Below are 24,364 nucleotides of genomic sequence, written 5' to 3'. Positions count from 1 at the left end.
TCTTTTTTTTTTCATTTATTACCCTTTAAAAAAAAAAAAACCAAACATTTGCTTGAGAGACAGTATGGTAAGATTATATTATTTATTCATAATTTTTTGTTCCTTCACCTCTTGTCTGATGTCTATTGTAGACAAAGCATACTTGCCTGTTCACTGATTTTGGCCTTGGCCATATGACTTGACATATACATGGCAAAATATATATTGTATATTTGGTACAGGGTTTCCCTATGCAGCTCCACCCCATAGTAATCCTCCTGTTTTCATGCTCCCCAAGCATGGGATTATAGGCATGGATTACCACCCTGGGTCTCAGTGGCTGGCTTGCCTAGGGGTGGGGCCAGCGTGGCATGTGGTCCTGAGGATCGTATCCTGGTCCCTGTGCTACCAAGTTGCTTATTCCACTGAGCTACCTTGCCAGCCATGCCTTGCTATAAATAATGGGTTTTGAGCAGACATAAAGCACATCATACTTGGCTGGAAGCCTTCAAAGTGGCTTCTTGCACTTCTGCTCTACACTTTGAGAAAAGTATTCTCTAGACAGCTGCTTCTCTCCCAGCCTGAGTCTTGGAAGGAGAGACACGTAGATGACTTGAACTTGATGAAATCTAATATAGAGATGCTTCAGTCAACCAGCAAGTCTCTGAGCAAGACACCGCTGTTTGTTGTAGCTGCTGCTAGCTTGGAGCTGTTTGTTGCATAGTATTTTGGTAGCACTAGCTGACCTAGACAACCTACTGCTACAATAAAATTATGGCCGCAGATTCTCAGTATATGCCACTCTCTTGCATCTCTGTGTTGACATCTGCTGTTGTTCCTCATTAAATCTGTTATGACTTCTTCAGAGACAGGCCACAGGTGGACTCTTTCAAAATGCGCCCAGCTCCTGGGTGCTCTGAAAAGGCAGAGACTGTTGTTTACAGCTTGTCCACGTTTTGTTTCGATGACCCTGCATTCCTGTACTTGCTAGCGAGTAGTGCTTTGGAAGGCATGAGTCGCATTAATTTCCCCTTTCCTCTAGCCACTGTTCTTGTGCCTTACATGTGGTAGATAATCAGACAATGTTTGCTAAGCTGGATTGATTCAAATGTCTGTCTCCTTATAATGGGAAGCCCATAAGGGCACATCAAGTGCTGGCAGGCATCCCTGGCAGTTCTGGGCTCCATGCTTAGTGCTTAGATGATAGATATGTCATTGCCCATGAGGAAGAGAGGCTGGGCTGCCTCCAGGGCTCTTGGCTGGAGGCCTGGGCTCGGCACAAATGTGATTGCTCCCACTCTCCCACAGCTCTTGGCGTCCAGAGCCTGTGTCAGGAGGGAATGATGTGTCTCATACATCTTGGCCGAGGCATACCTGTGGAAGCCAGAGGTCGCATGACAGTGGCCCCCTGTGACCCACACAGTCCTGTTGCTGTGGTGCTCAGAGCATAGGCCACAGCTCAGTTCCTGATCCTGAAGGCTTTTTTTGCAACAAGATGCTTTAGTGTGGGTATCTGTGGACTTGGTGAGTGACATCTCTGGCCCAGTCATGCTTCTCCCAAAGAAACCATGAATCCCAGACAAGGCTTGCAGAGTCTTGGATACCCTGGCCCCACCACATGTTATCAGCTAAGGACTATGGATGTATGGATGTACCTGGGCCCTATGGACCCAAACAGGGCCACTGAACTGGCAAAACACAAGGTCACTGGGCAGCAGTGCAGTTACACTTTATTTCTCAGTAGCCTCCTAATGCCGACACTGAGATAACAGAAGCACTTTTGTTTTCAGTGTGCAAAGAGATGGGTGACTCAGACCTCATCGCATGGAAGATTGTTTGTATAATTACTTCTTGCTGCATCACGCATGACCACCAGATGAATGACTCTGAGACAACTGTCAACATTCATTATATGCGAAGTTTCTCAGTCAAGAGTCCCTGGCTGAAGCACTGAGGATAGCTTGGTCAGGTGGTTCTGGTTGATGGTGTCACTAGAACTGAGGTTGAAGATGAACTTGAAAGTGGTATTGGGTGTGTTTGTGGGAAGTGTCTGTTCTTCCTCTTGTCACCACCATGGACTGCTAGACTCTTCTCTTGACCTGGCAGCTGGCTTCTCTCTGACCAAGCTGCCTGAGAGAAAGGAAGAGGCAGAGGGAGAGAGTGAATGGGAAGGAGAGGAAGAGAGAGGAGGGGGAGATGGAGATCTAGGCCGAAGCCAGCTTTTGTGTATCCAAGAACCCCTAAAAACTGTATAGCAGTACTTTTGCCATGGTCTGTCCTTAGGTACAGCCTGAATTTAGATAGCTTTACACTTGGGGAGGAGGCTTAAAAGTTGTCTTTTGAAGGAAAGAAAGCCAAAGTATTTTAAAATCACTAAAAGAGGAAATCTACCATATAGAGGGAAAAACCACTATATAGAGGAAGCCAGAAAAAGCTTTTAAGATCTGTGTGTATCCTCCGCTATCTTTTAGACATTTTCCTTTACTTACCACAGTCTGGAAGAGGTCTTGAGGCCCAGTGGAAGCCTTTGGTGGCAAAGGACAGTCCACTTGAACCAATTAAGTCAGGAAAGTAACACAGATGCTTTAGAGAGATTCCACAGTATGTACAGATGTGGTGTGGAGCTGAGGGATACAGAAGGCTCCTTGGCTGGGTGTGCCTGGCCTGAGTTTCTAAACCAGCTGCTGGCTGGGTGAGTCTGCAGCCGAGCTGGAGAGGAGTTGGCGGGAAGAATGGCTACCTTGGCCGGACCACCCCTACGCAGCTCTGGGAGATCAAGGAGGCAGCCATGAGGCCAGGCAGACTCTGTAAGACCTGGACGTGCTCTGAGCCAGTGCCTGCCTTCAATAAATCAGGAAAGTGGGGCTCTGGGAAAGAACAGATATGGTCAAGGTCACAGAGTGAGTTGCAGGGTTGAGGATGCTCAGCATTTTCTCCTGGTGCAAAGCTAACCTTCCAAGGGGAAGCTTACCTGAATCTACTCCTGGCAGATAAAGAAAAGGCCATCAGTGGAGCACAAAGGGATCCAGGCTGCCAGCAGAGAGGAGAAATCGAAATAGGGCTGGGCTGTCAGGACAAGTTTCTCCTTCCAGTCAGAGGATGCATGACAAATGCTTCTAAGGAGAAGAGGAGGGTGGGGAGGTAGAAGTCAGGAGGCTCAAGTAGAACAGCATGAGGCAGACTGATGAGCTGGGTTTTTGAATGAAGAAAACAACAACAAAAGCAAAAGCAAAACAGTAAATACAAAAGAAATACTGGCGCAAGAAACAAGCCCTGCCTGTTTATTGGACTAAAGCACACACAGATGCTCTGTGTAAATGGCAGTGAAATACACTAACAGCTCAGCCCCGCATTAATGAAGAAGCCAATGGCGTGCACACGGTGTGTTATCCTAAGCAGCTCGTTCTCAGGGCTGGTCTTGTTTAACCTTGCACTGTGCCCATCCTACATGGGGCTAAACTTGGGGTCTTTGGGGAGGCAGAAGATCAAGTGAAGAAACGATTTCAGAATTGCTTAAAAGCTAGAAGCATAATTCCCTGTCTTGTTGGTTATTTCCAGCAATCTGTTGGGGCTGTGGAAATGCCTGGGAGCAGGGCCAGCACGGCAGGCCCAGGATTGAACCCCTGGCCCCTGAACCTGCTTGCAGGCACTTTAATCCACTGAGCTATTTGACTGACTCTTCCCACTATTTCTTTTTTTTAAAAAATAATTTTATTGAGAAACAAATAGCAATGAGCCAGTTTCAAAACTGATTACCAGTTACTGATTACCAGCAGAGTTTCAATAATTAATACATTGCATATTGTTGTCTTAGTGGTTAGTCATCATACAAGATGCAGACATGATATCCTGTCCACAAACACCATTAGAATAAATCTCACTATTCATTGAAATTAAGAGAATGCAGCTGTGTATCTATCCTAACTATTTTGAATATACAGATACAAAATGGTCATTCATTTGTATCCCCCTTTTTTGTTTAGTTTTGTGAGGGAAGGGTATTCCGTTATTTCTCACTATTTCTGAGATGTCCTGGGAAGTTGCTGTTTCTCAGGCCCAGCCAGCATGACTGCTGTCCGCACTTCACATGAAGCAGATTGCATTAACACTAAGGGCTACTAGACACTCAATTAGAGCTCAGTCAAGACATTAAAACTTCCTGTAAAATCAGTTTAGCTCCTGTGAATGCCCTGCTGCCTTAGAGGAAGTTAAGTCCAGAGGCCACCAACCTGGCCTCATCTGAGAGGCTGGGAGTCATGGAGGGGTGGTGGAGGACGTGGCTGTGAGAGCCGCTGTGGGTGTTGGCTGCAGCCAGATGCTACAGAGGGCCTTGCATGCCAAACTCAGAAAGCTGGATTTTATCCTGTTGGCAGGGAGCGTTGTGTGCAGCGTCTTAGGGAAGTGATGAGCCTACACAGAGCATGAGTTCCGCGCGTACTTGGAAGGCTCTGATTTAGTCTTCAAACACCATGCGGCGGTTCCTGGTGGGTACATACATTGTGCGTCTGCGGTGTTCCTTGCGGCATGTTGTGCCTTTCTCCTTCCTCTCACAGGGCTGCAGTGCCTGATGAATAATGGGCTTGGGGCCAGCACTCCTGGCAGTTGTCAGTGGTCTTGGCCTAGTCCCCCCTCAGGGGAGCTGACCCTGGCCCTGTGGCTCCTTCTCCTCAAGGACACTTGCTCTCCAGACCCATTCCACCCTTCCCTACCATCTCGCTTCCCTTCCTTGGCTTGGGACTCCACATTCTGTGGCTGAATCTTGAGTCTGAGGCTCGTTTCAGGCCCCTCCACTTCCCATGTCCACCTGGACCCCTCCCCCAGTACGGGGGCCTTTGGATTCCATTTCCAAGAGACATCAAACTGCTAAGGGGACAACCTCTGCCCCTAGACCTGTTTGGGGGAGTTTTGCCTGCATAGGAAAACCCAGCCCTGTCCTGGTTGGACATCTAGGAATGTCCTCCAGTAGAGAGGGTCTTTGCACCCTCATAACTGGTCTGGCAGCCATCAGAGAACAGCACTACTAGAGCAAGGCATTTTTTGCAGCTTTATTATATATTGACACTGAATTATTGCCTCATCGGTATCATCTCACTAAATCTTCAGAATAACCCTGTCAGGTTGATGTTATTTTTATCCTGACTGTATAGGAGATGCACAGAGAAGTTGATCCGCTTTCCAAGCTCCCAGAGCTCCTACATGGCAGAGCCAGAATTCAAATGCATATCTGTCAAGCTACAGGACCCTGAGTTCTTAAACATGCTGCTGGGGGAATGTATGTTTGGGCCACAGACTTGGAGTTGGCTTCTGTAATCCAAAGAAGCAATGAATTATGTAGGGCAGGTAGCGACTGTGCACTATAATCAATCCCCAGCCTCTCACAGGGGGCAGCACTTTACATGGGTTATTCCCAGCATCATCTGTTAACTGCCACACTTTTTTTTCGGCAAGGCTGTGAGATCCTTGGTAAAAAAGGTAGCCTGTGTTTTTTATATTCACATCTTCAGAATGTAGCACAGTGTCTGGAACCTAGAAAGTGTCAAATATACTGGGTATAGCACTCAACACAAGCCAAGCCAGCTCTTCTGGATACAGCAGTGCGAAGGAGAAGCTCTCTTTGCAGCTGGGTTTGCTCAGCTGGGGGCCCAGCCTGGTACTGTTGATGCTCTCAACTGGGAGGCAGAGGCACGCCTTCCCAAGAAGGAAGTCAGTGAAGAGGAAGCTACAGAGACTCAGATTCGCAGCCACACCGTTAGGCCCCTGGATCTGGCTTGACTGAAGTCGGATCACTCATGTTTCATTTGCACTAGCCAATTCAGTCCTGTTATGTTTTCAGCCAGTCTGAGTTGAGCCTCGGTTACTCGCCACCAAAATATGTCAACTAACTCACAAATATTTGATATGTGTACTCTCTGGGTGGAATCACAGCTGAGTCCTGAAGAGTCTAATTTTGCTTCCCTCCCTAGTTCTTGGGAGCTTGCTTTAAACACTTCTAATTTCTCTTTCAGTCTATGGAGTTGTGGATATCTTTCCTGCAGGACCAACCAAAGCCTGAGCAGAGAGGAAACTGGGAGGCTAGACTCAGAAATGATTAGCATTGTGCTAACAAGGCTCATTTCTCCACTCTGTCATCGAATGGCAGCCCAGGAACAACTGTTGCAATGAAAGATGGGTCTGGAACTATCATTAAATTACATACATGTCCATTGCTCCTGGTTATTAAGTCTGTGGCAAATCAATTCTTTATGGCCTTTTAATCAGAAGCAGATAAACAAGGAGAAGAAGCTTGGTGAACTTCTTTTTAAAAACTCTATCTACTGTTCATGGAGATGGCTATAAATGCTCCAGTCCACAGATTCAGGGGGCCAGGAGTCCAACTCCCAGCAGGACAGGGCCCTGGCTTCTCAGAGTGGCAGAGAAGGAGTCTGTGAGACCAGTGGAGAGAGAACACACATTGTCTTTGCCCCACAACCACAACCCACAACCAAGCCCAGCCCAGTAAGGATGAAATGGCCCAGTGGGTGTTGAGAAGGGGATGCAGGTAATTCCAGGTGGGAAGTAGGGACTTAGAGCCTGGCCTCTGGTATCCTATCTCTGCACTTAGGCTGTTGTTCATGGCTGGGCACCAGCTGCTGCTTTGCTAAACGGGAGTCTTTGGCTGTGGGCAAAAGGCCCCTGCCTTGAAGGCTATGATAGGAGTACTCCCTGGTTCTCCTGGGCAGGGGCTGGTTTGTGCTGATTCTTTGCCTGACCTGCAGCAAAGTAGGGGAAAACAGACACAAGTGGTATTTTGTAGAGCTATACCTATTTAATTTAAAGGGTGCTTGCTTTTAATTCTGAAATTATACCTTTTGCACTCTTTTAATTTCACATTGCCCGTTCTGTTGAAAACTGGTGGTAACTGTAAGTAGCTGTTGACTTGACAAAATAGAAAGCTTTCAAAAGTATGTCAGGCTCCCTAAGCTTCTGAAATCCTGACATCCACACAGCACTGTGCGTAGGCAGGACAGAGTTCTCCCTGGCTCTGGTGGTCCATTCCCCGGATCTCCATCCCTGGACTGTAGAATGGGTTACAGAGTACTTCTTCTCAACCTCCAAGGGATGCAGCAAGAAATAATTCCTGCAGACAGTCCAGCTGGGCATCATTTTTTTTGTAACTATGCAAGCGCACAGAATTCATTTTTGACTCTGAGATAGTGACTGGGGCAGGGATTAAATCCCTAGTCTCACAAATTGGGAAGTAAAGTTCAGAGAAGTTAAATTTTATGCCTAGGGTCCCTTATGGAGTCCTTCCTAGTGCTGTGGCCTACATTACTGAGGGGACAGTGTCCATGATTGAGAACGAAGGTCTTGGAGTCCAACCACTGATGCTGGTACTTTTTTTTCCTGCTTGTTCACTCATTATCCTGCCGAGCAACTCCTGCTAGAAGCAGGTTTTATTTCCTGCTACAGCATGGAATTGATGCTCCAAACTGTCTCTGAACACTCTAGGCAAAGAATACACTCTTAATAAGTGTGTGCCTTCCTTTCCTTTCATTGTTCCCTTCCCTTCCAGTTCCTTCAGTAGAAGCAGTAACACAGGGAGGTGGTCATTTGTCATCAAGTGTGCCCAGCATCCTCTTCCCTGAGCACTGGTGAGGCTGTTCTCTCAGCTCCTGCGAGGGTGGTGGGTGGGACCGTATGGCTGGCCCATGAGACAGGGGGATGCATACGTGTCATGTCCAGAAGGATTTTGAAAGCCAGTGATGCTTTGCTCTATCCTGCCTTCATACTGAGAAAGATCTTCCACCAGCCCAGCCTGAAGGTGTTGGAGATGATTGTTACGGCAGTTTGACTCAGCCTAGTCTGACTAATGAAGAAAATAAAGCTACAGATAAAAAGATGCCATGAAGTCTTTGTGCACATGGAAAGTTAGTTTTCCCTGAGATTTGCCTCTTCTATTCTTTTCAGATCTGAAAAAGGTGTAGGGGAAAGGTTCTTGGTTCCTCAGGGAGGTTTCAGGAGTCTGCATAGCTCCTGGGGATGGCAACTTGTTCTGGCCTTTCAAAAAGTAAGGAATAGTTGGTATGGGGTCAGCATGGTAACTGTACTTCCCACTGAGTTATCTATGGTTACTCGGAGTTACAAGGAGTACAAACTCATGCAGGGATCATAGGGGTGACATTTCCTACAGCTCTAGTGTCAGGGGCAATTCCTTCCCTCATGTTCAATGCCAGAAAAAAAATAAGAAACTACACAAGCAGTCACTAGGGAAAAGTGCTGTAATTAAAATAATAAAACTAAGCAACAGAATGCAGAAAGACTTGGGTGGGCAAGCATGCTGTAAATCTCTATCTCGGGAAGACCTCTCTGAGGAAGTGATACTGAGTTGAATTTGGAGGATGAGAGGAAGCCAACCAAGGGGAAAAGGATACTGCGTAGAAAGAAGAGCCAAGGTAAGTGCTGGTCATGTGAATTAGATTGCATGGAGTCAAATAATGGGCACTCAGTGAGCACCTGCTCTGTGCCAAGCTGTCTATCAGTTCTAGAGAGACAATCTGTGGCCCTCAACAGGTCCAGGGAGGTCAGGAGCTGCTCAGATCCTAACACGACCACCCTTCACCATCTTGGCCAACCTACCAAACGCCATCCGTGCCTCATACAGTTAATCCCAGCAGAACCCTAGCAAGTGGCAGCACCTGTGACCCTGGCAGATGGAAGACATAAAAGAGGGAGAGAGGAGTCAGGTAACCTGCCAAGGACTGGAAGGAATGGCATGCTGTGCATTGTGAGCCACCCCAAGGCTGTGTTCTTGGAGGGTCCAATTTCTGCAGGAACTGGATCAGGCAGACTTGTGCTCAAAGGTGGCCTGGTGAGCCTTGGATCCTTCCTGCAAGGGAGGAGAAGCAGGGCTCCCTGACAGGGGACACTACAGTGCTCAAAGTTTAGCCTTTCTTCTCTGGGGAGCAGTGATGGGAAAGACGAGGGAAAGCACGAAAGAGAGACTGAGGGTACGAAGTCCCAGAAACTGTTCTGCCTCAATTCTCTGCCTGGCTGTCCTTGGCATCCTAAACAAGAGTCCCCTTACAGCCTACCACAATGCCTGTGCTCTCATTAACAGGTGTGATCAAAAAATAGGGTGAATGTTTACATTTAAGAAATGCATTACAGGAAAAGAAGCATCACTATCAATCCGTCTCATAAAGCTTCCCCTCACTGCGCACACATTCGCCCCGGTGCACTTATCCCTCTCTGAAGCAGTTCTGGAAATCCTCTTTCCAGAGGGTCTTTATTTGAGCGGCCAGGGCTGCTTCCATGACCTGAATGATTCCACACGTTTATGTTTTGTGGTCATTCTGACTTTGAGGAAGAGCCCTAAGCTGCATAGTGCCAGATCCCGTGGCAAACAAGGACACAATATCATGTTTCTATCGGCCTACCTTTCTATTAGATGACAGTTCGCTGCAGGATTAACCTTGCTTATGATCATACCTGGTAAGAAGATACTCAGGAAAGAGGACTTCCAGCACTGTTTGAAAACGCAGCAAGAGTGATGGGAGAATCGTGTTCAACGTGAGGGGGAGCGTCTTGAGGGTGGACTAACAGCAATGTGTCTTTTACTGTAATAGATTTTTTTTTAAATTTAAACATTCACTGTGTAGTTCACCCTACTTCATAGCTTTTCTTATAAGCACTGAACAGTTCATTGTGACACACCATTTAGAGGTAAAAAGATTATTAATTCTCCACTGTTAGCACTATTGGCCACGTTGATACACATTTAATTTTTGCAAACACACACGTGGGGTTCTTGTCTCCTTAAAGAGCATAATGGACTGAGTCATTATTCCTCTCATCTTTCTGCCTGGAATGGAGGCCTTGGTGAGTGACGCCAGACCTCCGAGTTTGGCCTGCGTGAGTTTTGCAGGAGGAAGTGGGTGCTCAGTGACTCTGCTCTGTCCTACCACCTTCGCAGAGGCTCAGAGCAGGGGGCACTGGTGTAGAAACAGAGGCCTGAGAGATGCTGTCCTCCTTATTAACCTCCCTGCAGACTAGGCAGCCCCTCTGCCAGCCTAGAGACAGGAGGGTGCTGAGAAGGAGAGAGTTGGAGCAGAGAGCAACAGGCCTTGGCCAGGGAGTACAGCTGACAGGTTCGGGTGTAGTAGCAGGAGAGAGCAGCAGGGAATACCAGAGTGGGATGGGAAAGGACAACCCCATCTGGGAGTTAGCCCCTGTGCCACCCGCAGGCTCTGACCCTTCTTCAGTTGCAAGAGATCCATCTTCAGTTTGGGACTCCTTTTTGCCTCTCTCCCAGACCTGCATTCACCTCTTGAAGCCCTGTGCTGCTCCTTCCCCACCTTGGGGAGAGATTCATTCCTTGAATCTTTTTTTTTTCTTTCTTTCATTCAAATTAATTTTATTGAGAAAAAATTGCAATGTGACAGTTTCTAAACAGGTTGGTAGGAGAGTTACAACAATTAATACACTGCATATTGTTGTCTTTGTAGTAGTCATTCATAGTACAAGATGCAGACATGATATCCTGTCCAAACACTATTAGTACAGATCTTTCTTCTTATTAAATTAAGAGAAAGTAGCTATTTATCTATCCTAACTATTTTGTATATACAGATACAAAATTGTCCTTCATTTATATAACCTTTTTGTTCAGTTTTGTCAGAGATGGGTATTCCATTGCCACCCAAATATTGTATGTGCATGAATTCAGCAAAATATTCCAATATAGTCCAGTAGTCCACAATAGTAGTGAGTTATCCACAGGAATGACAATGTCCAAATCTGATGACTTGAGCCTTCCATAGCTCTGCATATTAATGTGGCTTCACTTTTCATACCTCATTTCTACTTTTCTGCTGGATGGTTAAGATCAAGATAAAGCAAGACCTATATAACAAAAAATGTAACTCTTGTATCTGACATGATCAGTCAAGTCCCCTCAGGACTTATCCCGAAACCCTGTACTGCAGTTTATAGATCCTTTGTCAGTGTCAGCCATGTGGATGAGTCACGGCATTGCTTGACCAATTTGCTCTCCGTGAAAGCCCAAGGGAATGTTTTCTCTCCATGTGACTCTGTTTAGGCACACACTACATCATTGATCACATTCCTCTGTGGCTCCATAATCTCCTTGATCAGAGAATTTGGGACACAATTGAGTTACAGGATGTTACAGTATAGGTTCTCCTGTCCTGAGTCCTCACTGACCTTGAAAGGCTACGGCCAAAATGTTAGTTGTCCTTGCAGCCCTTTTTTTTCCTCTAATTTTTGGTCTGCAAACTTAGGTTGTTAGCCCTCCAGAAGAGAAGCCTATTATTGCCCTACAACATATGCAGGTGGGTTTAATCTCACTATCTGTCTGAATATCAAACATCTTAGGCATAAGATGGAACATCTTGAAAAATAAACATTTACTTGAGTTACAGTCTGAATCTCTTCTTACCTCTTATCACAGGTAGGTCTAGCAAATGAGGCCTCAGAGGCCAGAGCCTCATGGAGCATAGAGGTGGGTCAGGACTAAAGGGAATAGAAGGTGGAAAGGGGGCTTAGCTGATCGAGCTTAGCACACTTGCCTTTGCCTGAGTGCCTTCCCTAGTCAGTGCAACATGGCCCTGATGATACCAAAATCTTACAGATGGGAACAAACCAGGCCAGAAGGAATCTTGGGAGGTTCAGTTCCATATGCCTAGAAAGATGCAAGCCCTAACCTCTTTCTGTCCCACTGTTTCTCCTTATAACCGGTCCTTTGCACACTCCACCAGGGGCTGGCTAAGCCACTTTGTGTTTAACTGTCAGGTGCTACTCTATGGTAAATAAATGAGGTTGTTTTCCAGAGACCTCAACCCCACTGTAGCAGCTTGTGGAACTGTTTTAAGGAATGCAATGTGTCTGTGTTCATTGCTGCGGCATTTGGTTTTTCTGGCATTCGAACTGAGTAAGTGATATGAAATGCAATAACGCTGCAACCAAACTCACCAAGGGAATCTAAAAACAGCTCAGCTCAAAAATATGCTGAAGAAGTCAGCCTCTGAGCCTTCTCCAACTCCTCGGAATTAATCGGATTTCTAAGAACATCTGCTTTGGCGTCTTGTCCATTTTGCATTTAAATTTTGTAAAGTGACAGCTGTTGGAAAATCAGAAATATCAGTAGATGCAAGTCTGTGGAAATGACACTCCAGTGACAACTCCACGTGAAGTCAGATGGTGCCATAAGAGACGCCGACCTGATACTTGCTGAAGAAGATTTCATTAGGTGGGATGCTGCCTGCTGTGGGTCTGCTGGGAGGTTCCTCCAGCTGGTCTGCACCCTTATGTTGGATGTACCAAAATTTCATGCAGCAACCTCTCATAGAAAGCACAAGAACAGGAATGGAAGCTGTAGGCCCATGGCTGCAGGGGACAAGCAGATGTATATGCTGATAACAGCTAGAATGGAGGTGGTGACTGGCAGGCAGGACTACCTTCAACCTCAGCGGTAGCCCTTGGCTCAAGGGAGCACAAGCCTCTCCTTCAGTCATCTTCCTTCTCACTGTGTCTTCCTGCTCTCCTGGGTGCTGATTGGGTCCTGACTGTGACCTGCTCCTTGTGCCCCTGCTATGTCCCCTGCCCAGATTGTACCTCTACCCTTCTTCACATAGCTCACTTTTTTTCTCATCCTCCCAGTCTTGACCTGATGTCTCTCTCCAAGATCCTTCCTTCTCCATGATGTCTAAAGAAGCCCCAGACTGCTCTGTTTGTGTTGGTCAGCATTCCATTGCTGTGACAAAATACCTGAGGATAGCAATCAAAGAGAAGGGAGATTTATTTTAGCTCATTTTAGGTTCTCTGCTTTCAGTCCATAGTCACTTGGCTCAGTTCCTTCTGGGCCTGTGTTGAGGTAGACCACTGGGGATAGGGAGGAGGAGGAAGCAAAGGAGAAGTGAGGAGGAAGAGGAAGTGGAGGAGGAGGAGGTGGAAGAAGAGAAGGAGAAGGAGGAGGAAGAGGAGGAGGAGGAGGAATAGGGGTAGGAGAGAGAGCCCTAAATTTGCCACCAATTTTCCAATAACTCATGAGCTATGAACTTGTCAATAAATCAATCCACCAATAAATTTAGACTCCTCATGATTCAATCACATCCCCAAAGTTCTACTTCTAGACAGTGCTGCTTGGGGACCAAGCCTTCAACACATGAGCCATTTGGGACATTTCCTATCAAACCATATCACTATCTTTTGCATTGTCTACAATTTTCATCCATTGAATTTATCCTTCCTACAATTACAACTATGATTTGCCAAATTGATTAGTGTTTACGGCTTCTGTTAGAATCCAGGCCCTGAGATGCAGTCTCCTCTGTCCCCCATGGGCATCTGTCCAATGATAATGAGTGGAACAGGCTGCTGTTGCCTGGAAGGTGGGCTAGGAGCCCCGCAGGGTCGGAGGCATGGGCTGTGGAGAACTTGGGGTTAGGATTTAGCAGTATTTTGTCTGATAACATTGGAAAGGAGCAGGGTGTATTGTTGTTTGCCCATAATTCTAGTGCTCTGAAGGGTGGGTGGTGAGATCCAGTGTAGCCTGGGCAGCTTAGTGACTTAGTGATTCCCTGTCTCAAAATTAAAAGTAAAAAAAGAACTTGTGATGCAGCTTTCTGAAAAAGGCCTGGAGTTCAATTCCCAAGTAATCCCCCACCAAAAGTACTTGAAAGGAAGGAACCATGTGCCCATGGCCACTGGGTGTTTCAGGTTTACCCTTAAATTTCTCAAATGGATTCAAGTGGAACATAAAAGAACTTAAAATTTTTTGACAGGATAATATTTTTAATCTTTTAGAAAAGGTATATTAACTGACTATACCAAACTTTATCAAGCTATTTGATGTTTGTAAAAAAAAAAATGTCTCATCCAAGCAAAAATCTAAAGCTAGAATTTGACCCACTGACTTTTTTTTAACATAAAGTTTTATAGGAACACGGTCATGTTCACTGGTTTACGTATGAACTATGGCTGCTTTGGTGTTACAATTGAAGAGCTAAGGAGTTGTGAAGGTGACTATACTGCTTGAAAGACTGAAATAACATTTAGCCCTCATAAAAAAGAAACTAGAAAATAATTGGCAAAAATCACTGAAATTAGTGAGGTTCAGATTGGTGGTGAGCGAGACCACACCTTGCAGTGTTAGCAGAGGTGATCGCGGAGCCCGGGCTCTGCTCCCTGCCAACCTGGACTCGTGGCTGGCTTTCTGGGGCTGAGCTTCATACTCATCCGCATGGCTGTAGTCCTCTTTCTTATTTTTTTTTTAAATATTTATTTATTTTTATTTATTACATTTATTTATTGTGTGTGTGTGTGTGTGGCCAGCTCAGCCCACCAGGGGGCGGGTCTGGCTGGCATGTGGTGCTGGGGATCGAACTGTGGTCCCTGTGCTTTGTCAAGCTTGTTTCAAGTAGGTGCTTTAGACCACTGAGCCATCTCTCCAGCCCTGTAGTCCTCTTTCTTAGGGACTCAGAGCTCCTTCTGGCCTGTTAAAAGCCAAGCTAGGAATAGGACCAGTTCCCCAACCTGAGGCAGGACAGATTTCTTAGGTGGCTCAAGGTGCATGTATCCTCTAGCTAGGGAAAAACAGACCCGAAAGACCTGCAGTCCTGGGAGAGAGAATACTGTGCTGTCTGGACCAACGCTCATAGCCACAGTGATCTGTCATTTTTAAAGCTGTGTTTTATAGGGAAAACTACAGCTCAAAAACAACTCAGTAACTGACAAAGCAAAGCAGTAACAAAACCATCACCACCAAACAGTGTTTCAGACACCCAGAGAGGCTTCTCCTAAAGATCCCCAGGGAAAGGGCTGGGTTGTGTCACAAGGAGACTGGAGGGGAAAGAGGAGGGTGCTGTAATTAAGGCGAGGTGGCTGAGATTAGCTGCGAGCCCACAGCCTTGTGTGTGAATGGTAATTATACTTGGAGCAAAGAGCCGTTTGAAAGAATGACATAATAAAGCTCCCAAACTGGTCGGTATAATTTCCCCTGACACTCAGCATGCATGAATAAAACACACAGTCAAACAGAAGAGTAATCAGATTTGAAATATTCCTTTAATAATACGTTTGCCAGATCAAATATTAAAAATAGAAGATAGAGAAAAGGAGCAACCATCCCTTGTGGTATCAGTTCCATAAATATTGCTTCATTAAGCTGTCTGCATCGGTTCGAAGAGATGGATTTTCAAATGTGGCCAAGGTTCCAGACTGCTGTTGCGATGAAGCGAAACACTCTGTCCAGGCTGCCAGTGTCACCTCGCCTCCCTGTGCTGTGCCTGCCACCGTGTTCAGGGGCCATCAGTTAGCAGCCGGAGCCAGGCTGACATCTGCCCAAAGGACATGTGTTTATTTATTTGGATCAAGCCTCTCCCCTTGGTGTACCAGTGGCTTCCATCCCAGCCAAACAGCGGGGAATTAATAATGATGACATTTGACTTTCCTAAGACCTTCCCTTGGTAAAGCTTGCATTCATCCTACTGGCATTTCTGTGAGGTTGGGGGGTAGACAGGGTAGAAAATAGGCTTTCCTGCCAACCCAGGTCCACAGTTTATAAGGAGGACTTCAGGTACCAGGTTTTGATAGAGTGGTATATAAAGGGACTGTGGCACTCTGGACTCCTTGAAGAGAATCAGTAATACATTTAGACTATTGAGCCATATCTCAGTTTAAGGCCACAGGTATTTACTATTCAACCCAAGGTTCTATGCTAAAGAGGAAGACCAATAACTGCTCAAAAATCAATGGTCAGAAGTACTCCTTTGAATAAGAGCAAGAGGCACTACGTTGATTCAGACATAGGCCTGTCAACAAGTGTAAACATGCTGAATTTCTACCAGAATGTTTGGGTTTTATTTCAGGGATCCAGGAATAGCCAGCTGTCCAAGATGCAGAGGTAAGTCTAGCTCTGATTGGTGCTGAGCCTCCACTGTGATAGCCATGAAGAACTTGGATGCTTGAGTTCATGAAATATTTGGTATCAACTTCATCTGTCCAGGGTCAAAATATTGACTTTGGGATACAGAGCTCAGAAGGAAATTAAAAAGCTACATTTAGTCAAATCTCATTTGATCTTTTAAGGCCAAAGAGCCAATCTGAAGGGACATTAAGCATTGTAAAAGGAAATTGTGTTGTAAATATATGTCAACTGCCTATTCGATATTGTGGCAGGTGCTTCGTTGTCTTGATGAATTCTAGGATGAATCGGGCCAGAACAAGATGATGCAAGTTGGTGGGGTGGGTGGGGGATCACCGTCACAGTTGTGTGAGCTTGGCTGATTCCTTTCATCCATACACATGCTGTAGGCTTGTGGGCAGTCCACACTATGCTTCTTATCTGCTTCTGTTTCTTCATTACTGAAATACTTTTCCCACTCATGCACTACCTCCGCAGTCATCTGGTCTTCCTGCTCTAGGATTCCAAGATTATGAGACTAGAAGTCAGGTAATGGATGCTGGTAGATGATGACCCATCTCCTCTCCCCCTCTCCATGTTTCAGTAACACTTCTTATCCAGGGACTCTCAGATCTCTTGGTTCAATGTGTCACAGAACTATACTTTGTACAACTATGTCATCATCAGTTTTCCCATCGAAGCTTCTGGGAGCTCTGTGGATTTTGCGATGCCAAGGAATCCAGTGTTCCAGGTAGGGCACAAGCAACCTGTTGTTCTACCCCACACCCCCCAGTGAGTGAAATCCTGCCTGCTCTTCCTCATTAGGAGTGTGTCTCTGATTGTACCATAAGCTCCCTCCTGTGCTAACAGACACTATCACTGCCCCTCCCTCATCCTTTTTGGCATGGACCACTCTCACACATCATGACTGATAGCAAGCACCAGGATTCTCCATCTGTGACCATTCTGTGGCTCAAGATGCACTTCACTGCCTGCACACAAGACAACAAGTTCCAGTGCCAATGCCAGCAGGAGTTGGTGGGCATTTGCATCTTTGCCCCCTATGTGGAGTCATTCTGAGGTGTGATTTATAGTCTCTCTGAGGTGCTCAGCAGGACTGAGCCCTCAGTGACAGCCAACTCACTAATGCATCTTCTATTGGGTGCTTTGCTTCCTTGTGTCATTTACCACTCACAAATGTAGAACTTCTGGGATTCCTCTGATACATGTTCTGCTTGGGAATCCCTGTTGCAGGTTCTACCTAAGGGAATCCCAGGTGAAGTCACAGATCTCATGAGCTCTTTGTACACAGAATTATTCAAGGACCCTCATTAACATGCTGAAAGTGCTGTGCTTGGATTTCAAAGTCACAAGATCCCCATTGCTTAGGTATGACTCACTTTGGGGCTCATGTGTGTGGCTTCCTCCTCTAGGAAGCTTTCCTGCAGTGTACACTCTCTGCAGAAACTGCTGGGTCTCCAGGATGCTCTGAGCTGTGATGAGACAGAATTTCTGCTCTTCACTTCACTTGGTTCTCTTGGTTCTTTGAGCTGGCCAGGTACTCTTTATTCTCTTTCTTTCAGCAGAAACATGAAAGTCTGGCATGGTGACACACGTGTCTAATCCCAACATTCTGGAGGATTGCAAATTTTTGACCAGCCTGGACAGCTAAATGGCTTAGTGAGACACTATCTTTTAAAAAAGAAAAGAAAATAAAAAAAAAAAAAAAAAAAAGAAAGAAAGAAAAAGAAGGGCCTGGGATTGTAGCTCAGTTGAAGGCCCTGGGTTCAATTCTAGTATCACAAAAGCAAAACAAGAACAAAACCCAAGAAAGCAGAGGAAAAGCTTGTCTTAGCACTTCACCCAGCCCCTACTCTTCCGCTCAGTGCATCCTAGTCTGCTGGATGTGGTTTTGCTATTTGACTGAACTCTATCTTTTCGGTAGGTGGTCTCTTATCTTCAGTGGCAGCACGCATCCTAGCAGCAAGGAGCTCGTGGACATGGGAACTGAGAAGGAGTGAAGATAAAGTTGCACTTAACCAACTGAAGCCCTAAACAGACCCCAAGACCTCTATTCTAGGGACATAGGTCATGTGCCCCCAAGAGGCAGGGGCAGTCAGTGGGATCTCTTCCAGGTGAATCCCACTGAATCCTCCAACCCTGCCATGTTTTTTTCTTTTCTTTTCTTTTCTTTTCTTTTCTTTTCTTTTCTTTTCTTTTCTCTTTCTTTCTTTCTTTTTTTCTTTCTTTCTTTCTTTCTTTCTTTCTTTCTTTCTTTCTTTCTTTCTTTCTTTCTATTTAGTACAGAGTCTACAGGATCTCGCTACACAGATCTGACTCATAGTGATTCTCCTGTTTTCAGCCTCCCAAGCACTGGGATTACAGGTGTGCACCATCAAGCCCAGTCTCAGTTGCTGTCTCAGTGACCCTTAGGGCAGGGCCAGCCCAGCATGGTGGGGGATAGAACCCTGGTCCCTATATCTGTGTAAGCAGGTGCTTTAATCTCCTGAGCTATCTGGTGGGCCCCAACCCTGCTGTTTGCCGGGGGGGGGGGTTCAGCTCTCTGCTGTGCTTTGCAGTTGTATCTCGGGGGGGGGGTCTCCTCATGGGCCCAGTACCTCCTGTCCTTGGGTTTATTTTAACTTTGCTCAATTTCGTACCAGGCACCTGTTGACCAGTCATTAGGGGATGCAGACTTACAGATAAGCATTGTTGTCCTTAGCTTTGGTTGAATAGAGAAGTTTTTCTTTAGTTTTAGTACAGGAAAGAGGTCCCAGGTCAAGTTCCTACTTGAGAACTCTTCCTTTGCAGAGCAAGGGACACTAGCCACAGGGAACTGAGGAGTCCATAGGATCACTGTGCCTGTACCATCTCCCAGTGAAGTCAAACTCCACGAGTGGACTCAGGCTGCCGACTCAGGGACCAGTGGCTCTGTCATCTGTAATCAAGGAGGGATTTGTCACTTACCAATCATTTCAAAGATGGCCTCTCTTTTCCTGCTGGGACTCCATGGGGCTAGAATATCCATAGCACATGAGCATGCCTCAAAGCATCACTAGGAGGTGTGCCACATGAAGGGACACTTCTACTTTTAGAGCAAGCATGGTGAGTTTGTCCCACAGACCTGTCCATTAGATCTAAACCATTACTAAAAGAATCCTGGATAATAAATCATCATTTTTTTTTTATTAAATGGAGAGGCAGCCCCTTTCTCAGCATGGCTGTTCCCTTGTAATCATGATAAATGGCAAATCCCGGACAGGTGAATTTTAATAGGCATACAAATGCACTCAGATTAATTAGATTACGTTTAAAAAAAAACTTTTCTCTTTTGCTCCATAAATCTAAATGGGGGCCTCTAAAAGATAATAGCCATCCACACACTAAAATGCATTATGACACAATAAAAGATTATTGATGCACATATGCAGTTAGACATTGCGTTGGGCACAGCAGAATGGCATACAAATGTGGCAGGAGCCATTGCGAGGCGAATATTTGCCAGCTGCGGTTCAGGGGACTCCCTGGCCCAAGTGTGTGGGGAGAGTGGTGGAGGGAGCTCAGTGTCTCTTTCTGTCTCTGTGCGGATCTCTTCAATCGACAATACTTGCATTTCAAAAGCAGAGTGGTTAGGTTAGAGGCACATCATGTGCCTGCCTCGGTCATATCTTCTGGCTGGGAAATAAAGGATTCCTTCTGACAGCCACAAAGGGAACTGTGGCCTGGGGGAGGGGCAGTGTTGGGGGTAAGACTTGAGATCAAGGAGGCACAGCTGTCCCTTCTAAGTCTCACCTTCTTCTTCTACATCTGGCCCCCAGGGTCGTGATTTCTAAGGTGAGAAAAGACATGTCCCAACACGCAGAAAGCACACACAATGGCCTTTGTGCCAAGTTTAGCATTTACAAAGAGCTAAAAGACACATGAAAACAGTGAAGAAGAAGACGAATTAGTAGCTCAACTTGTCACGGTCACAACCCATGTGGGTCAACAATGTGTGCACACTGCCCAGAGTCAGCGTCGGCTCAGTGGATCTTCAGTTACTCTTTGGGTTGGGTCTTGTGGTACAGTCGGGGGATGAACTAGGAAAGTGAGGTGGAGAGAGCAGGTCCATTTGCTAGTATGGAAAATATACAGGACTCTCAGTTAAATTCATATTTTTGATAAATGCCAGATCATTTCTTAGTATCAGCATGTCCTGTATGTAAAAGACTATTTTCTATTTATCTGAGATTGACATAGAAATGGACTGCCCAGTCTGTACTTCACCTGGCAATTATATCATTTGAGCAGTTTTGTCTGCCTATATCTGGTAATCTGAGCAGCTACTCTGAAGATAGTCATGCACAATATAATAATCATTGTTAATTTCTCATCATCTTGTTTTGACATTGTATTACTTTTTACTTTTATTTTTCTTTTAAAAAAGCACACATACACCACTATTCATTTCTGGTTTTAGGATTTTGGTCCACTTCAGTGTGGTTGTTTTGGTGGTTTCATCCGAAATTTCCTGCCCTGCACCTCAGGGTGACTCTTTCATCAGATAGGTGCTGTGGTATCAGAAATAGTGATTTGTCATCCTTGTTGGCTGAGCTCATGTGGTGGGAATAAAGATCTCGGTGTGGCGCACAGCTGCCACCCAAACCCAGGACTAGTTTTGGAAATTTGGTGGAGGAGAATGACCGGTCGGTACTTATATGCCAGCACTTCTGCCATAGAGCATCTTGCTGCTGGGACACTGAGGAGGGGCAGCATTGAGGCCAGGCTTGGGGAGCGCGGGATAGCTGTGTTTCCTTTGGCCTCTTGAGGTTGGGTCCCTGGAGACTGCGATCAGCAGGACTTGCATATTTCTGGGAACCCTGCTTTGAGCTGTCTCCCGTTCACCAGCTTGTGTGTCCTGACTTAGTGCACAAACCCATTATTCTTCTGCTGTCTTTGCTTTCAAATCACTCCAAATAGACCGTGTGTCAGCCTGGAGCATTTGCTTCTTCGTGGGCTGGCTCTGTCACCTCTTTCAGTTTTGATGACATCTGCGAAGGATCAGATTCATACCCAAAGCCTCTTTAGAGTTTCTCTTTATTCCCTCTGATCCGCAGCTCCCCGCGGCTCAGGGAATTACACCCTACTGTCCATGTTTTCAATCTGTTAGGCAGGAGGTTTCTTCTGAAAGTCCGACACTAGTAAGTGACTGTGTGTACTTAAAGACCTTAATTAAGGCTTATGGTCAGAATTACAAGTCCTAGCTTTGAAGCTTGTGACTTGGAAGCGTTAGTTCGCAACATGTTTTGAAGTGTGACATTTGGATCTATGGCCTGTGAAGATTCTTATCTGCAAAAACAAGGGGTGGGGGTTCACATTAAGGTAGTAAATAGAGGTGAATTCCAAAAGTAGTTGCAGGGTGGGCACTGGAGAAAGAGGAGCACATTTGATGAAAACAGAAAGAGGAGTTAAAGGAGAGGAGAAGGAAGAGGAAGAAGAGAAACAGGAGGGGGAAGACTGTAGCCAGTGAGGCTGGGCCTCCTCTTGGGGAAAAAAGAAGCCAGGTTCAAAAGATGACATACACCCCATAACTCCCCTCCCCATGACTTTCTTCTACTTTTTTTTTGTGCAGGGTCTCACTATGCAGCTCAGACTCATAGTGATCCTCCTGTTTTCAGCCTCCCCAGTGCTAGGATTACAGGTATGCGCCACCATGCCTGGAATTTTCTGCTTTTGTTCATTTGTCTCTCTCATATGTACCTTTATTTTGAAAAATTTCAAAAGCACAGGAAATTACACAGACAGCATGATTCTATTTGTTTATTTAACAAAGACTTACTGAGAAAAATATAGATTCCAACTTAACTCCATTAAGCATTAGGTTGCATAATTCCTATAATTCCAAGATAATGTAAAACAATTCGTGCTGCAAATTTAGCTCTTATTAAGCAATTATCTCAAAATAAACCTACTTCTGAATGTGCTATTTACCTAGGGAAGTGTTTATTGATGCTATTGATTGTGATTAATTTCTGACTTAAGCCAGAAGTTTTGATGGTTTATTTCAGTTTAAACTGGAAGTGACTGTTTACCCCTGTGGTTTACCCATGCAGTGTGTGTTCTCGAGGCCCCTGTCTCTCTGTCCTTCATCAGATCCAGGATTAGTGAAGAGGAGCTGAGTGGGTCCTTTTCTTTTTCTACTTCTGTACACCTTAATCATGATACAGCAATTTGACTGGATTAAGAGATGCCTAGCAGATTAGTAAAACATCCTTTGAGGAGTTTCCAGAGATAATTGGCATGTTGGCCAACCAACTGAGGGGGAAGACCAAACCCAGCTGTAGGCGGCACCATCCAATAGGCTTGTATCCTGGATAGACTGGAAGGGGAAGAAGGAGGAAGCCAGCCCGTGTTTGCTAAACTCCATCTGCTTGATGAAGCACCTTCAGCTTATACTGGCGTTGCCTGTAGGCTCCAACTTCCTCAGCCTTACACTGCATGCTCAGGCAACCACTCTCTAGGGAGCTCCTAGGGCTTGCATCTTGGAGAGCTGCTGCGTCCTTGATCCCTCTTGTTCTTCAGCCTCCAGCTTTTTGGCCTTAGCAACTATTGGACTGCTCTTCAGTGAGTAGATAGCCATTGCATATAATCTCTCAACTCTGATTCTTTAAGCCTACCATGGATTGGAGGTTAGGAGGACACTAGGAAAGCTATTATTAAATGCCAGATGGGAAGCGCAGGAAAAGGCAATTTAGATGGAGGAACAGTCTCAATCTACTCCATGATTAGATTTTTCCCCATACCTACAGTGTCCTAAGCCTTTAATATAGATGCATTAATGGAGAAGGAGCTGACATTGGCCAAAAGGAGCTCAACATGTGGCAGAGAATGGTGAACACAAGACAAAGAGCCACTGTGAGGTCACAGCGTGAACAACGAGATGGAAGACTGAAAACATCAGTGGTTTAGGAGCAGAGAGACATGTTTGTGACCAGAGAAAGACTGGGAGGACAAGTCTTGGCTAGGCTAAGATGCCCCCATTCTACTCTAAAGCCAAAAGAAGGGGCAGTGTCAGCCGGGGGAGGGAATGGAGGAGTGACACACTCAGATAACAGGTCCCTGACCTAGATGTATGGCTGGCTGCATCTATGTCTTCTGTCAGTAAGGGGCAGGAAAGATTGAACAAGAGACAGGCATGCCATGACAAGTTAGTCATCCTGCTGAGCTCTATCTGTGTCATCTTTCTGTTAAATGTGTAGAGTATGGATAAACAACATGTGGCTTAGCCCTACAAGGGAATATTACTCAACAAATGCAGTAAGAAGATATACCCTACAAAATCAATGAACTTCAACACTATGTGAGGTGAAAGGAACCACTCTCAAATGAGCATGCACTGTAAATTCCATTTATATGAAATGTTGAGAATGGCGGACACATAGGACAGAAAGTAGATTGGGGTGTCTAGCGTGGGTATTGGGGGCGGTGGTCACTATGAATGGCACAGATTTTCTTAGATGACAGGAGTGTTCTAAGATTAGATCATGGTGAAGGTCATAGAACTCTTTAAATGAGAGAATGATATGGAATCTAAATTGCCCATCAATAAAGGTGTCTTAGGAGCAAACTGGGTCTTTCAAAGAATTTAGTAATTATATTTTACAAAAAAGCCAGATATTCAGCTTATCTTGGAGGGAGAGAGAAAAGAGAAAATTAATTTGTTTTCTATTGCTCTATTAGATACTTGAGGCTGAGTACATTATGAAAAATAGATTTATTTGGCAGATGTCACTGGAAGCTGGGAAGCCTGAGAGCATAGCCCTGGCATCTCCTGAAAGTCTTTCTGCTGCCTCATCCCACCATAAATGGTAGATGGGCAAGGGAAGGTGAGGGGAAGGGAGCAAGGGAGGGCAAGGCTTGGTCCCATAACAATCCCTTTTAGTGATTTTACATTTCTGCATCTGGTAATCTGAGCAACTACTTTTTTGCCATAATTTTATTGATAAACAAATAGCAATGAGACAGTTTCAAATCCAATCGGTAGGACAGTTTCAATAATTAACACACTGCATACATTCTTCTTAGTGGTTAATTGCTGTAGAAGATGCAGACTTGATATCCTATTTATAAACACCATTAGAACAAATCATTCTATTCATTAAGAGAATGTAACTATATATCTATCCTAACCACTTTGAATACACAGATACAAAATGGACATTCATCTGTATCCCCTTTTTTTTGTTAAGTTCCGTTATTTGAATATTATAGGTGTGTAAACTCAGCAAAATATTCTAAAAGAGTCCAGTAGCCCATAATAGTATTGGGTCTTCTGCTTGACTGGCAATATCAGAAATTGATGACCTGAGTCCCCCACAGCTCAACATAACAGCATGGTTTTATTTCTTATATTTCATTTTTATACTTTTCTTCTGAATGGTTAAGACCAAGGTAAAGCAGGACCTATGCAACAAGAGTTGTAGCTTTTGGGTCTGATAAGGTCAG

Source organism: Octodon degus, unplaced genomic scaffold (assembly GCF_000260255.1).
Source record: "Octodon degus isolate 3935 unplaced genomic scaffold, OctDeg1.0 scaffold00083, whole genome shotgun sequence".
NCBI classification, from domain to species: domain Eukaryota; kingdom Metazoa; phylum Chordata; class Mammalia; order Rodentia; family Octodontidae; genus Octodon; species Octodon degus.
Note: the sequence above shows the minus strand (reverse complement) of the source record.